The sequence below is a fragment of the Gossypium hirsutum genome, chromosome A03, assembly GCF_007990345.1.
Source record: "Gossypium hirsutum isolate 1008001.06 chromosome A03, Gossypium_hirsutum_v2.1, whole genome shotgun sequence".
Lineage (NCBI taxonomy): Eukaryota > Viridiplantae > Streptophyta > Magnoliopsida > Malvales > Malvaceae > Gossypium > Gossypium hirsutum.
The window spans coordinates 19,940,514-19,955,192 of record NC_053426.1 but is presented as its reverse complement, the minus strand read 5'-3'; the positions used below and the strand labels follow the sequence as shown (position 1 = coordinate 19,955,192).

General features: G+C 36.0%; 1 non-coding gene across 1 annotated transcript; it reads left to right on the top strand.

The window, feature by feature from the left end:
- The first annotated feature begins 2,740 nt into the window (after nucleotides 1-2,740).
- On the top strand, nucleotides 2,741-2,847 carry LOC121227631 (small nucleolar RNA R71). Its single transcript, XR_005925193.1, has one exon. It is a non-coding gene; the product is annotated as a small nucleolar RNA R71 (small nucleolar RNA).
- Nucleotides 2,848-14,679: the final 11,832 nt, after the last annotated feature.

Here is a 14,679-nt window from a genome sequence, read left to right as displayed (position 1 = left end):
ACGTTGTATAGGAAGGGGGAGAAAGGGAAGAAGAAGAAGAGAGAGGGGAGGGGAAAAAGATAAAGGAGGGGGAAGAAAGAAATAGAAAGGGAAGGGAGAATAGTGGAGTCGACCGGTGGTGGGTGGTGGCCGAAGGAAGGGGTAGTTGTGGCGGCTAGGGTTTTGGGGGAAATTTTGAGAAGAAGAAGAAAAAAGTGTTAGGGTTAGGGGTTTTAAAAGGGACACGGTAGTGTGAGGCCTGTGTGGCTCGAGTTAAGCCGTGTTAATTACGAATATGGAATGCCTATTTGTCATACGGCTGAGGACACGCCCGTGTGTCCAGGTTGTATGGTTAACACGACTGTATTGCACAGCCGTGTGTAATATTGTTCGCTTCTTCCATGCCCGTGTGATATCCCACACGCCCGTGTGCCCGAACACACGGCTGTGTGCCTTGCTCGTGTGGCTCCCTGACTTATTTAAAATTTGAAAATCTAGCTCCAATTTTCGCACGGCCTAGGACATACCCGTGTGTCCATACAGTCGTGTCGCACGTCTACGTGGCTCGATATTTGGGGATTTTTAGCCCTGTTTCCACACAAAAAAGGACACGCCCGTGTGCCCAGGCCGTATGGGTCACTGTACATGTATAAAGAACACGAAAAATAGCTAAAATGAACTAATTAGTGGTGTTAGTGGTTGGGTTGCCTCCTGAGAAGTGCTTCTTTAGAGTCTAAGCTCGACTTACCTCAATTTTGTGTTGTCACGGTGGGTTAAGGAGTTGAAACTCCTTACCCCTGCTATCAATTTTTTCAAAATAAGGTCTAAGTCGAGTATTATTTACCTTGAAAGTTTCGAATTGAGAATGATTTACCTCGACTGTACCGTATGGGAAAACATTCAGTACCGTGAAAGGAGTCGCTTCGTTTGTATTACACTCTGAAATAGCAATTCGGGGGTCCTTTTCATCTAACAATACTTTATCCCTGACCTTAAATTACTTTGTTTCATCCCTACACTCATTATGGCATCGCTTTGATTCATCATGTACTTTTGGTTTCTCCTTAACATGTGTCCGCCATTCATCTAGTTCATCAATTTGTAGTCTTCGTTCCTCATGACTCGTTCTATTTTTTTTCCTATGGACTAGAATGTGGCTCTATCACATTCTTCCTAGGTTTTCCTGCAAAGAAGTTTGCACCTTAACATTACTCGAGTTAAAAGAACATAAACAATCGTCTTGATTACTAGATATATTAGCAGAATCACGAGCTTGAAGTTTAATCGTGTCATCTCCTACACGAAGTATCAATTCACCTGTGCCAACATCTATGATAGTTCTAGCAATTGCTATAAAGGGCCTTCTTAAAATTAATGGTGCATCACTATCCCCATCCATGTCTAGAACAATAAAGTCAACTGGGAATATAAATTTACCAATTTTGACTAGCACATCTCCAATGATACCCCTAGGAAACCTAATTGTTTTATCTACCAGTTGAATGCTCATCCTAGTTTGTTTGGGTTTTCCAAGACCTAGTTGTTTAAACATTTTATAAGATATGACATTAATGCTTGTGCCTAGATCAGCCAATGCATTCTTAATATTTAAACTACCAATTAAACAAGGGATAGTAAAACTCCCTGGATCTTTCAGTTTGTTGGGTAGCTTATTCTGTAGAATGGCTGAGCAAATTGTGTTTAATTCCACATATGACATATCATCTAACTTTCGTTTATTAGCCAAGAGCTCCTTTAAAAATTTCACCACATTTGGCATCTACGAAAGAGCTTTAATAAATGGTAAGTTAATATGCAACTTTTTTAGTAATTTCAGGAATTTACCGAATGGCTCGTCCATGTGGTCTTTCCTTGTCGCTTTAGGGTATGGCACACGAGGTTTATACTCTTTACTTACCGGCTCATGTGTACCATGATTCATCTCATCCTTACCATTACTTACCACAGCCTCGTGCCTCATTTCAAATTTAGTTTCAACTAACTCTTCTTCGTTGCGCACAGTGATGGCATAGAGTTGCTCCTTTGGGTTAGTTTCTGTGTTACTGGGCATGCTACCTTGTGGTCGTTCAGAAAGCAACTTAGCAAGCTGCCCTATTTGAGTTTCGAGCCCTTGAATTGATGCTTGTTGATTCTTAAGCACTATTTCGGTATTCTGAAAATGAGTTTCTGACACGGAGATGAATTTTGTGAACATCTCTTCAAGTTTTGGTTTCTTCTCTTATTGGTAAGATGCTTGTTGAAAACCTAGAGGATGTTGTGGTCTTTGATTTCCTTGACCACCCCATGAGAAATTGGAATGGTTCCTCCAACTTGCATTATACGTGTTACTATACGGATTATTTTGAGATCTAGAATTATTACTCATATAGTGGACTTGTTCCTCCTCGGTGCTAGGGTTGAAGGATGGATAGTTTGTGTTGTGCATTCCTCCTCCATTTGAATCACACCGCATTACTGGATGTACCTGAGTAGAACCATACAAACCATCAATTTTTTATTTAAAAGTTCTACCTAATTAGAGAGCATAGCGACCGCGTCGAGGTTGAAAACACCAGCTGCTTTTGTCATCTTTGTTCTCATGACTTGCCACTGATAGTTATTCAGTGACATCTCTTCAATAAATTTGTAAGCCTCTTCAGGATTTTTGTTGTTTAGAGTTCCACCGACGGCTGCATCGATCAGTTGCCTTTTTGAGGGGTTCACACCATTGTACAAAGTGTGAACCTGCAGCCAAAGAGGTAACCCATGGTGAGGGCACCTTCTCAATAGATCTTTGTATCTCTCCCATGCATCATAAAGATTTTCTAGATCCATCTGTACAAAAGAAGAGATATCATTCCTTAATTTAGCTGTTTTAACCAGCGGAAAATATTTAAGTAAAAATTTTTTGGTCATTGAGCTCAACCACTATTTAGCCTTATTTCTCAATGAAAAGGGAAATAACCGAAGGTGAATGGCATCGTCAGAAACGCCATTGATCTTAAAGGTGTCGCAGAATTCCAGAAAATTTGCCAAATGAGTGTTTGGATCATCGTCCTGTAAACCATCAAACTGAACAAACTGTTGTATCATTTGAATCGTGTTAGGTTTCAAGTCAAAATTATTTGTAACAATAGCAGGTCTAACGATACTCAATTCAGTTCCTGTTAAATTAGGTTTAGCATAATCATACACAGTACGAGGAGCAGGATTTTGATCTACTGGATTTGCAGCAACTACAGGAGGTAGCGGATTATTCTAATTATTAGCCATCTCCTCGGTTGTAGTATGGATATCGTCCTCTCGCTCTTCCTCTATATATTGTAGGCTGCGCCTTATTTCTCTTCGGTTTCTGCGAGTTGTGCTCTCGATTTCACTATTAAAAAGTAGAGGTCCTGACAGGTTTCTTCTAGTCATAAACTATAAAAACCTGCCAGATCTAAAGAAAAGAAAAATTAGTAATTAAAATAAAAACAAAATTAAATTGAAATAAAAATGGCTAAAGTAATAAAAATTAAGCATTCCTAATATTTTAGTCCCCGGCAACGGCGTCAAAAACTTGATGGTAGTGAAACTAACTAAAAATTCGACTAACGCAAGCTCACTTATCGAACAGTAGTATAGTTGAGGTGAGACCAGAAATATCTTATCCACGAGGACTAAAAGTACTAGTAATTACTATCTTTTGTTATTGATAAACCATAATTTATACATGTTTTTATCCCATGCTTAGCACATTTGTGGACGGTTTCTCCTTAGATTTGGTGAATTTGTTGCTCCTAATTCTTTAATTTCATGTTTTATACTTAGGTGAGAATAGGAGAGTAAAAAGAGCGGGAAACGGGCCGAAAACAGAGAAAATAGACCCACATGGGAAATCAACACGGCCTGAACTTCCTCACACGGGCGTGTCCCACAGTCGTGTCCCTTTGGCAGGATCGAAGCACGACTTACACCGGTAGACTACACGTCCATGCCTATTCAACAGCTTTGACCACGGGCTAAAGTAATCGCACACGGGCGTGTCTCTATCGAGCCCAAGTATAACCCTATTCGGAAAAGGTAAATTTTGAGGGCTCTTAGGCATTCTAAAGTCTATTTAAACATCTAATGAGGCACTTAGGAAGGGGACGCATAGTAGGAGGCAAGGAATTACTCAAGGGAAGCCAATTGGTCCACCTCAGAAGCCGAATTCATCATCAAGACTGAAGATCTCCCTTCAATTTCCATTCAGGGGTTTTAGGTTTTCTTTATGTTTTGTATTCATTATTCTTCTGAGATGTTTTCTTCTATAATTATGAACTAAACCCGCTAAATACCTAAGGGGAATGAAACCTAAGACGGATCTTGTTATTATTATCTGAATTGTATGATAAATATTTCACTTGTTCTTAATTATATGTTCTTAATTCTTGTTTTAATATTCCAGGATATTGGTTCTAGTTAATGCTCTTATTCAGATGAGGAATAGACCCTATCTAAGAGTAAATTTGTCATAATTAAGCGGAGTTGATTGCACGCTTAGAGATAGGGTAATAAGATTTTGCCGGATTAGGGTGAAACCTAATAAGGGGATCCATAGATTGAGTTAATGCAACACTAGGTGTTAATTAGAAAGAGATTTCAATTAATCAACCTAGGGTTAGACATTATTAGTCTCGAGAGAGATAATAATATAACTTAGGGATTTCTACGGATCAAGTGAAATGAATAAATCGTCTGATTCAGAGTCAAATAACAAGTGAAGTCTAGGTGGATTTTTCCTTAGGTATTGTCTTAATCAATCGAATTTTCTAAAAATTATTTTCCCAAATTTTCTCTCTGTGCACTCTTAGTTTAGTAATTAGTTTAGATGACCAAATCCCTTAATTTTTAGGCTAGATAATAAAAAGAAGGTAATTACTAGTACTCTTGGTTCCTTTAGGTTCAACAATCCGGTCTTGCTAAAGCTATACTACTGTTCGATAGGTACACTTGCCTTCATCGTGATAATAGTTAGTTTCAAGAACGATTAATTATAAATATTTAAAACCTGTCACGAATATCACGTATCAATTATCTAGCCTGAGAATCGAAGGGATGTTTTAAAAACTAAAATTAACTATCAAATTAGCTAGCATTATGACAGAGATAAAAGTTGGAAAATACTTTAGGAAAACTGATGGAGAAGACAATATCTAAGGAAGAATCCACCTAGGCTTCACTTATCACTTCTGAATTAGATGATTTATTCACTTGACTTAATCCATGGAAATCCCTAATTTATGTTAATATCTTTCTCAAAACTAAAAAAACAACTGACTCTAGGTTGATTAATCGAAATATCTTTCTAATTAAAACCCCTATCGTCACATTAACTCGATCTATGGATCCCCTTATTAGATTTGACTCTAATCTGGCAGATTTATGTTGTCCTATCTCTAAGAGCATGCAACTCCGGTTAATTATGGGCGATCTACTCTTAAACAGGGAATTTTCTCCTCTGAATAAGCACATCAAAAACCTGAATTAATATCCTGGAATATTAAAGCAAGGGTTAAATTCCCAATTAAGAATAAGAACAAGTATTTATCATATAATTCAAATAGAAATAAGATTCGTCTTAGGTTTCATTTCCCTTAGGTATATAAGGAATTTAGTTTATAAAAATAGAGGGAAACATCTCAAAATTGGGAAAACAACAAAACACAAAGAAACCCAAAAACTATGGTAGAAATTGAATGGAGATCTTCAGTCTTGAAGGAGATCCTACTTCTGGGATGATTTCGATAGCTGACCTTGAGTGTTTTATCTGTTCTACTCTGCGTGTCCCCTTTAATCCTCTTCTAGGTTATTTATATAGACTTTAGAATGCTTCAAAACCCTCAAAATTAGCCTTTTCTGAGTAGAATTAGACTTAGGCTCGACAGGGACACGGCCGTGTGCCACGCCCGTGTGAAGGTCCTCAGGCCGTGTGCAATTCTGACTTGGTTTTTAGTCAACACGGCTATGACACACGGAAGTGTGGCCTGCTCGTGTATCACACATGGGCATGTGGTTTACCCGTGTGGAAGTGCCTCAGTCTTGTGAAACACTGAATTAGGCCCAATTTGTCCGTTTTCGGCCTGTTTCTTGCTCTTTTTGCCTTCCTATGCTCACCTAAGTATAAAACATAAATTTAAAGGATTAGGAGCATCGAATTCAATGTAACCAAGGAAAAATCATCCATAAATATGCCGAGCATGTGGTAAAAATATGTAAAAAATATCGTTTATCAAGTAGTCCTCCTCCTTCACACTAGTTGGACAGATAACCCCGTAGTGGTTATCATGCATGAGTCACATGAGGATGATCGAGCGACCGCGTGGCGCGGATCCTCCTCGATACCAATTTTCTCATTCTAACCCTCAGGATAAGCATGAAGACTTCACTTATGATATCCCTTTCCACCCAAGGATCTACCTCATCATCTACCTCCGAGTCATCACACCACTGCTATTGCAGCTACCCTCGCAGACTTCTCCAAGCGGTTCACTCGTTTCAAGCGGTTCGACAGTATTGATGCGACTTATGCAACAGATCTGATAGTACATCCACATATCTTCTTCAACACTAACTCCTTACGATCTCGATGCCTCTGACGATGAAGATCACTAATATTATTTCTTTTCTTTTTAGTTTTTTTTCTTTTTGTTTTTATGTTTTATTTTTATTTTCTTAGACTTCTTTCGTTTATTATCTTTTGAACTATGTTTTTTTATGGTTCTTTCTAACTGAGTTTGTAACCTCTTAACCTTCTTCATTATTTGTGTTTATTTTCTTATTAGTTTTCTCAGAACCATGCACTATATTTAAATTTACCTACAATTTTGGTTTTCACTATTCTGGCGATTGCATCTAAATTCAAGGTAGTTTCAGTTTTCTCCCTCTCTTATGATATTCTACTTATTCTGCGTTTATATCTATTTGTACATTGAGAACAATGTACATCTTAAGTGTGGGGAGGTTATTCATATAATTATTAGAAAATCTCAAAATTATTTTTTGTGTTTAAGTAATTCTCTCATACTTCCATTAGAGTGAATTTTTGTCAATTTGGGATTTTTATTGATGTTGTTGTAAATTAATTTGTAGATACTTGTGCATTAGTTGATTTAAACTTTAAGACATGAGAGAGTCAAGCATGATAAGTTGTTTTTCAAAATTAAAAATTTTAGGTTGTTTCCCTGAATTGAGGTATTATCTTGAAGTTGTAAATTTGCAATTTTGACCTTAAAACCATAATTTTTTGTGAGATTTTGAACCTATATAGAGCATACATTTTTCATGCTCATTTTATTATTGCTTATGAGTGTATCAACTTCATTTATTATTTTAGAACTTACTTCGATTATGCATGTCGAGACCACATCATTGATTTAATATACTGAGATGATAGAGGCACTTAGGTTTTAACCCACTTATCCTGTAAAAAGCCTGCCTCTTGAATTAACCCTTAGTGAACCCCATTGAGCCTAAGACATATTTTCTTGATTAACCCGTGAATGTTAACCCATAACCCAATTTTTCATAGTGACTCTTTTCTATTTTATTGACTCATTTTTGTCGAGATTTGATTTGGTTAGTTGCTAAATATGCTCTTTTGTTTGAATTGCTGAATTAATTCTTATTGTTCTAGTTAAAAAAAATCGAAAAAAAATATTGATTATATTTTTTTTGTTGAGCTTGAATAGCTAATTTCATATTTTATTGGTAAGCTCTTTTTTTCTTGAATAAGTAGTGATTGATGTGTTTTCTTTTAATTCAGCATTTGTTTATTTTTTCTAGTTTGGTAATATATCCACTCAATCTCACTTATAACCAACTTTTCTAGCCTTTTTCCACACCCTTAACCTAAGCCCCATTACAACATTTTAAAGACCTTTTGAATAGTATATCATATCATTTTATGGCAGTGAAGATTTAATTTTCAAGCAAGCTTATGGTAATTACATTTCTTGTTCTACTGTTGAGTGCATATTTCTTGAACCTTAAACACTTTGAGTGTTTTTAGGGAATTTTTTGTAAGGATGTCAATACTTGTTGATTATGAATTAAAGGTAATTACTTAAATAAAGTAAGACACCTATGTTTTTGTACTTTAAAATTTTTCGACTTGGATTGTTTGAATCTTTAGTGCCCTTTTAGTTGAATTATCAATGCATGATTATTGGCGAATTATTTTGAGACATTATTGATGAGGATTGCAAGTTGAGAAATATTAACTTTAATGTGAGTTGAGGATTTTGCTTGAGGACAAGCATACGCTTAATTGTGGGGATATTACCACACGATCGTGTCGCCACAACGTGTGGATCACCTTAAACCGTGTAACAATCGAAACTGGAAAATTAAAGTCACAGGACACACACGGCCAATGACAAGCCCGTGTGACTTACACGGCCATGTCTAACCACTGTGTAACTCACTGTAGAATACTCCCTTGTGCATACGGCCTAAGACACTTTCGTGTGTCTAGGGCATGTTGCCAGGCCGTGTGAGTCACTGTTGAATACCTATCGTGCACATGGCCTGGGATATGCCTATGTGTCCAGGCCGTGTGGTGCAAAACCATTTTTGTAACACCCCTAACCCGTATAGGTCGCTGAGTAGGGTTACGAGGTATTACCTATCAATACACATCATTTAACATAAATAACTCATACATTATTGAATTCATACTCATAAATCATTCAACACAATCACATTATCCCTTATAAGGGCCTACGAGGCCTTAAACATGCTTTAGAAGTGGTTTGGGACTAAACTGATAACATATGAAAATTTTGGAAACCTAGAAAAATTTCAACCATACAGGGGTCACACGTTCGTGTGAATAAGTCGTATACCTCACACGGCTCCAGATACGCCTGTGTCTCAGACCATGTGGAAACAGCACATACATACTGACTTGTATCACATGACTGAAGACACACCCGTGTGCCAGGCCGTGTGAAAACTGGATGGTATACTGACTTGTACCATATGGCCAGTCACACGCCCGTGTGTGAGACTGTGTAGAGCATACTGACTTCAAATCAATTTCAACACTAGGGGACACACAGCCGCGTAACATGATCGTGTATCACACATGGCTGAGACACACACCCGTGTCTCTGGCTGTGTGGACAAAAATAGGTCATCTGGAAGGCCAATTTGCCATCCCAACACCAATATACCTACATAAGGCAAAATATACCAATTTCATACACAATGGCAGCCAAACAATCCCAATTCATACCATATTCATTTCATCTATTCCAAATCTCAAATCACTACCATTTACTTAGCCAAATACATGCCAAAACAATATCAAACAATATGGCTCATTTACCATAATTTACACATACATAACTTACCCTATAAATAGCCAACACAACATTTAAAATCATATTTCAACAAGGCATTTTTGAAGCAATTATACTCCACAAATCAATTAACCATTTGAGCAACTAATAGACCATAACCACATTCATAACAAAGCATACCAAAATAAGCCATCACTCATGGCTATATATATACAACCAAAACATATATATTTACAAGCCATTTCAAATAGCCAAACACACATCAATATTAACATCATTTACAAGCCAAATCTCGTGGCTATAATAATAACCAAAATACCACATCTAGCCTATACATGCCATATACTACAATTGTATAATTCAAAAGTACCAACATAGATATTTGATAGTGCGATGATGTTCTCGACAACTCCCGGATCCGAGCTAGCCTTGATTCACTATAAAACATAGAAAAATAACACAAAGTAAGCTTCATAGCTTAGTAAGCTCGTGTGAGATAAACTTAATGCAATCACATATACATAAATCAATATGTAACATTCATTAACTATCAAACCTTTTGAGTACTCATTCACAAAACTGTATACTCTCATCATCATTTCTTTGATTCAAATCTAAAATGGTATATTCACATACCTGTACCATCTCGTACCAATCTCATGTACATTCTACTCTTTCATTTACCCGTTGAACCATTCGGAATAGAAGTCGGATACTCAAGGGTCTCGTATACTAAGTACCTATACCATGGCCCGAAGCCAAATCAAGGTAACGTATCCAAAATTCTGATATCATGGCCTAAAGCCAAATCAGTCGATATGCATGGCTTGAAGCCAAATTGGTATTTCTCGCACCCGAAGTGCTATATCATGGCCCGGAGCCAACTCAAGTATACTTAATGACATGCCACTAGTATCCTAAACTATTCCTACAGTTCAACCGGGATTTCAATACCAAATCATAGTTAAACCATTTTCAATTCATTGTCAAGTTGTTCTCGAATCGTTGTCGAACATGTCCGTAGTCTCATTTCCACAATTCATGCAATATGAAAGAATTTTAAACAAAATTATAAATAAGGCTCATTGCATACGAACTTACCTCATATTCGAAATTGACGGATCGAGTCGACTACTCGATAACCTTATTTTTCCCCTATCTAAATCCGAATTCTTTCTTTCTTAATCTATATGAATTCAGAATTAACTTATTTAATCAACCATTCTTTCAATTTAGTCCAAAACATGCATTTAGGCCTATTTGCACATTAGCCCCTAAACTGTCATACTTTTAACAATTTAGTCTTTATTTCACAAAACACAAAATTCACACAATTCAACAAAACCCATGCTTGATCGAATTATATATACCCATGCTTGACCAATTTATATATAGGTCCCTAGCAGTCCAAAACTTTCATTTATTTCACATTTCGACCACACAATTTGCATATTTCACAATTTAATCCCTATTATCCATTTTCATCAAAAATCAATTTACAAAACATGTAAAACTATCATCAATCTTTCATATTTCATCTTCAAACACCAAAGAACACGTAAACTCATCAATGGAAACTCTTAAAATCTTTAATAGTTTCAAAATTAAAGGTAGGGCTAGCTAGATTAAGCTGCAACGATTACAAAAACATAGAAATCATCAAAAACCAAGTTAAAACCGTACCTTAATCAAGCTAGGAGTTGGCCAAATTCTTTAAAACCTAAGAATGGTTTTCTTTCTCTTCAATATCCGGCTATCTAAGGAAGATGATAGCATCAAATTGTTTTTATTTCTTTTTTTTATTACATTAATACATAATTTACTATTTTAACCTTACTAATATAACTTATAAATCATTTAATGGTTGTCCAAAATTGTCCACTCACCTTTCAAATGGTTTATTTACCATTTAAGGTCACCATATTTAAAAAGCCAAAGCTATTTAACACTCTTAACTAATAGAACATGCATTTTACATTTTACGCGATTTGGTCCTTTTTTATCAAATTAACCAATCAATCGATAAAATTAGCTTACGAAATTTTCACACATATCACATAACATGTTGTAAATACCGAAAATAATATTAAAATAATTTTTTGACATCGGATTTATGGTTGTGAAAACACTTTTCTGATTTAGCCAAAACCAGGCTGTTACAATTTTTTTAAATTAAAATTTTAATTTAATTAATTTCAAATTAACATGCATTAAATTAAATGGATTTGTAAAAATTAAACACTCGCGTTGCCTCCTGAGAAGCGCTTATTTAGATTCTAAACTTGACTTTACCTCGTATGTGTGTGGTTACAGTGGTTCTCGAAGCCGAAGCACCTCTATCTCATTATCCATTTTAATACCAAAATAAGGTTTGAGTCGAGTACTGTTTACCTTAAATTTGCCAAACTCAGAATGTGTTACCTAAACTGTACCATAAGGGAAGACATTCAGCACTGTAAATGGGTTTGATCCGCTTGACTCAAGCTTCAAAGGGAAAAGTCGTGGATCCGATTTGTCTAGCAATACTTTGTCCCCAACCTTAAATTGGTTCCTTCTCATCACTTGCACATCATGGCGTCACTTTTTCTCTGCATCATGTTTTTTCGATTTCTCTTTAGAATGACTCGCCATTCATCTAGTTCATCGAGTTGTACCATTCGCTCTTCATGTGTTGTTCAATTTCTGTCACCTTGACTTAAACATGGATCCATCATGTTTCCACGAGGGATTTCCTACAAAGAACGTTGAGCCACATGGTTACTAACGCTAACAGAAATTTTAATATCATCTCGATCGCTAAAAAATCTCACAAAATCATGTGCTTAGAGAATAATATTTTCGTCACTTATACAAAGCACAAGCTTACCCGTACCATCATCGATAATAGTCCTAGCAGTAGCTAAAAAGGGTCGTCCTAAGATTAAAGGTACCATACTATCCTCATCCATGTCTAACACAACAAAGTCAATAGAGAATATAAATTTATCGATTTTCACAAGCACGTCCTCAATAACACCCCTGGGATATCTGATAGTTCTATCCGCCAATTCAATACCCATCCTAGTGTGTTTGGGTTTCCCAAAACCTAATTGTTTAAACATTTTTTACAGCATGACATTAATATTGGCCCCTAAAGCAACCAAATAATTATCAATATTTAAACTACCAATGATAGAAGGAATATTAAAACTCCCTGGATCGTTAAGTTTGTTGGGTAGTTTATTTTGGAGAATGGCCGAGCAAACTACATTGAGCTCCATAGTCGACGAGTCATCTATCTTCCTCTTATTTGTTAATAGCTTTTTTAAGAATTTGACATAATTTGGCATCTGCAAAAGCGCTTCAACAAATGGTAAGTTAATGTGTAATTTTTAAGAAACTTAAGAAATTTACCATATTGTTCGTTTGTGTAGTCTCTCTTCGTCGTATTAGGATTTAGCACTCGAGGTTTATATTCTTTGATAACCGACTTTTGCTCTTTTCTATCTTCCTCAACCTCATCATTGTTCACCACAATTTCTTGCATCGGTTCTTGTTCAGGTTCAAATAACCCTTCCACGTCTCGAATAGTAATTGAGTGGAATTGCTCCCTTGGTTAGTTTCAGTATTGCTAGGCAAACTACCTTGTGATCTTTCCGAAAGGCAAACTACCTTGTGGTCTTTCCGAAATTTGTTTAGCAAGCTGACCTATTTGATTTTCAAGTCCTTGAATTGATGCTTGTTAATTTTTCAATGCTACTTCAATGTTTTGAAAACACGTTTCTAACAAAGATATAAACTTTGTCAACATCTCCTCAAGGTTCGGCTTTTTATCTTGCTGATAAGGTTGTTGGAAGCTTGGAGGAGGTTGTGTTTGTTGATTTCCTTAACCACTCAAAGAGAAATTGGGATGGTTCCTCCAACCTGCATGATAGTTATTACAATAAGGGTTATTTTGGGGTTTAAGATTTTTACCAATATAATTGATTTGCTCATTCTCTATGTTAGGACCGAAGGGTAAACATTATGGATTATTCATTCTCTTGTTCGTCTACTATATTTTGTCGACTCTACCTTGCTTCTCTACAATTTCTGCAAACAGTACTCTTAATCTCTCTGTCAAAAAGTAATGGTCCTGACGGGTTTCCTCTAGTCATAAACTAAAAGAACCTGCCAGAAGCAAACAAAAGAAAAATTAGAATGTAAAATTATACTAATATCTCTAAATTATACTAACATCTCTTTCGAGAGTAAAAGCAACTGACTCTATGTTGATTAATTGAAATTTCTTTCTAATTAAAAACCCTATTGCTGCATTAACTCAATCTATGCATTCTTTTATTAGATTTGACTCTAATCCGGCAGATTTATGTTGCCTTATTTCTAGGATTATATGTCATTCCACTTAATTATGCTAGATCTACTCTTAAACAGGGACTTTTGCTCCTCTGATTAAGCACATTAAACATGAATTAATATCTCAAAAATATTAAAACAAGAGATAAGCACACATAACTGAGAATAAGAATCAAGTATTTTTTGCATAAAATAGAAATTAATTAATAGAATTCATCATAGGGTTTATCCTCCCTAGGTATCTAGGGAATTAGTTCAAAATTGTGAATAAAAACATTTCAAAGTCAGAATAACCACAAGAAATAAAGAAACTCATAAAAACTTCAAGAGAAATTAAAACGAGGTCTTCAATCTTGATGGAAATCCGCTTCAGAGTCGACTTCAATGGTTTTCTTCAAGTTGTTTTCTTCAATATTATTTGATGGCCACATATTCTCTTCTTCTATTTGGTATTTATAGATTTTAGAATACCCAGACCTAAAATTAACATTTTTCTACATGTTTGGATGCAATTCGTGAAATCAACACAGTCTGGCACATAACAGTGTGTTCATCCCGTGTAGCTCACACGACCGTGTGTCCAGCCCATGTTGGATGGCCTAGGCTGTGTGGCTCCTAAAATCAACTCTATTTGTTCTATTTTAGCTCATTTTTCGCTCCTCTTACTCCCATATGCTCTCCTAAGTACAGAAACATGAATTTAAAGGATTAGGAGCATAAAATTCACCAATTTGCATAAATAATCATCCAAAAATGCATTACGAACGGGATTAAAATATGTTATTTTTATCACTTATCAAAACACCTCCTTTAGTTTATCCCAAGCTTCGTTTGGGGTTTTACAAGCCATAATGCGTGTGAATATGATATCCAAAATGTCACTCTGCATACAGGATATTACCTTGTATCTTTTAGCTCGTTCGTCACTATGGTGTTTAATTTGAGCAACTGTAGTATTGTCCCTCAATGGTGCGAGCTCAACGTCAGTGTTCACAACCTCCTACAAGTCATAAGCTTATAGATAGGTTTTCATCTTAAC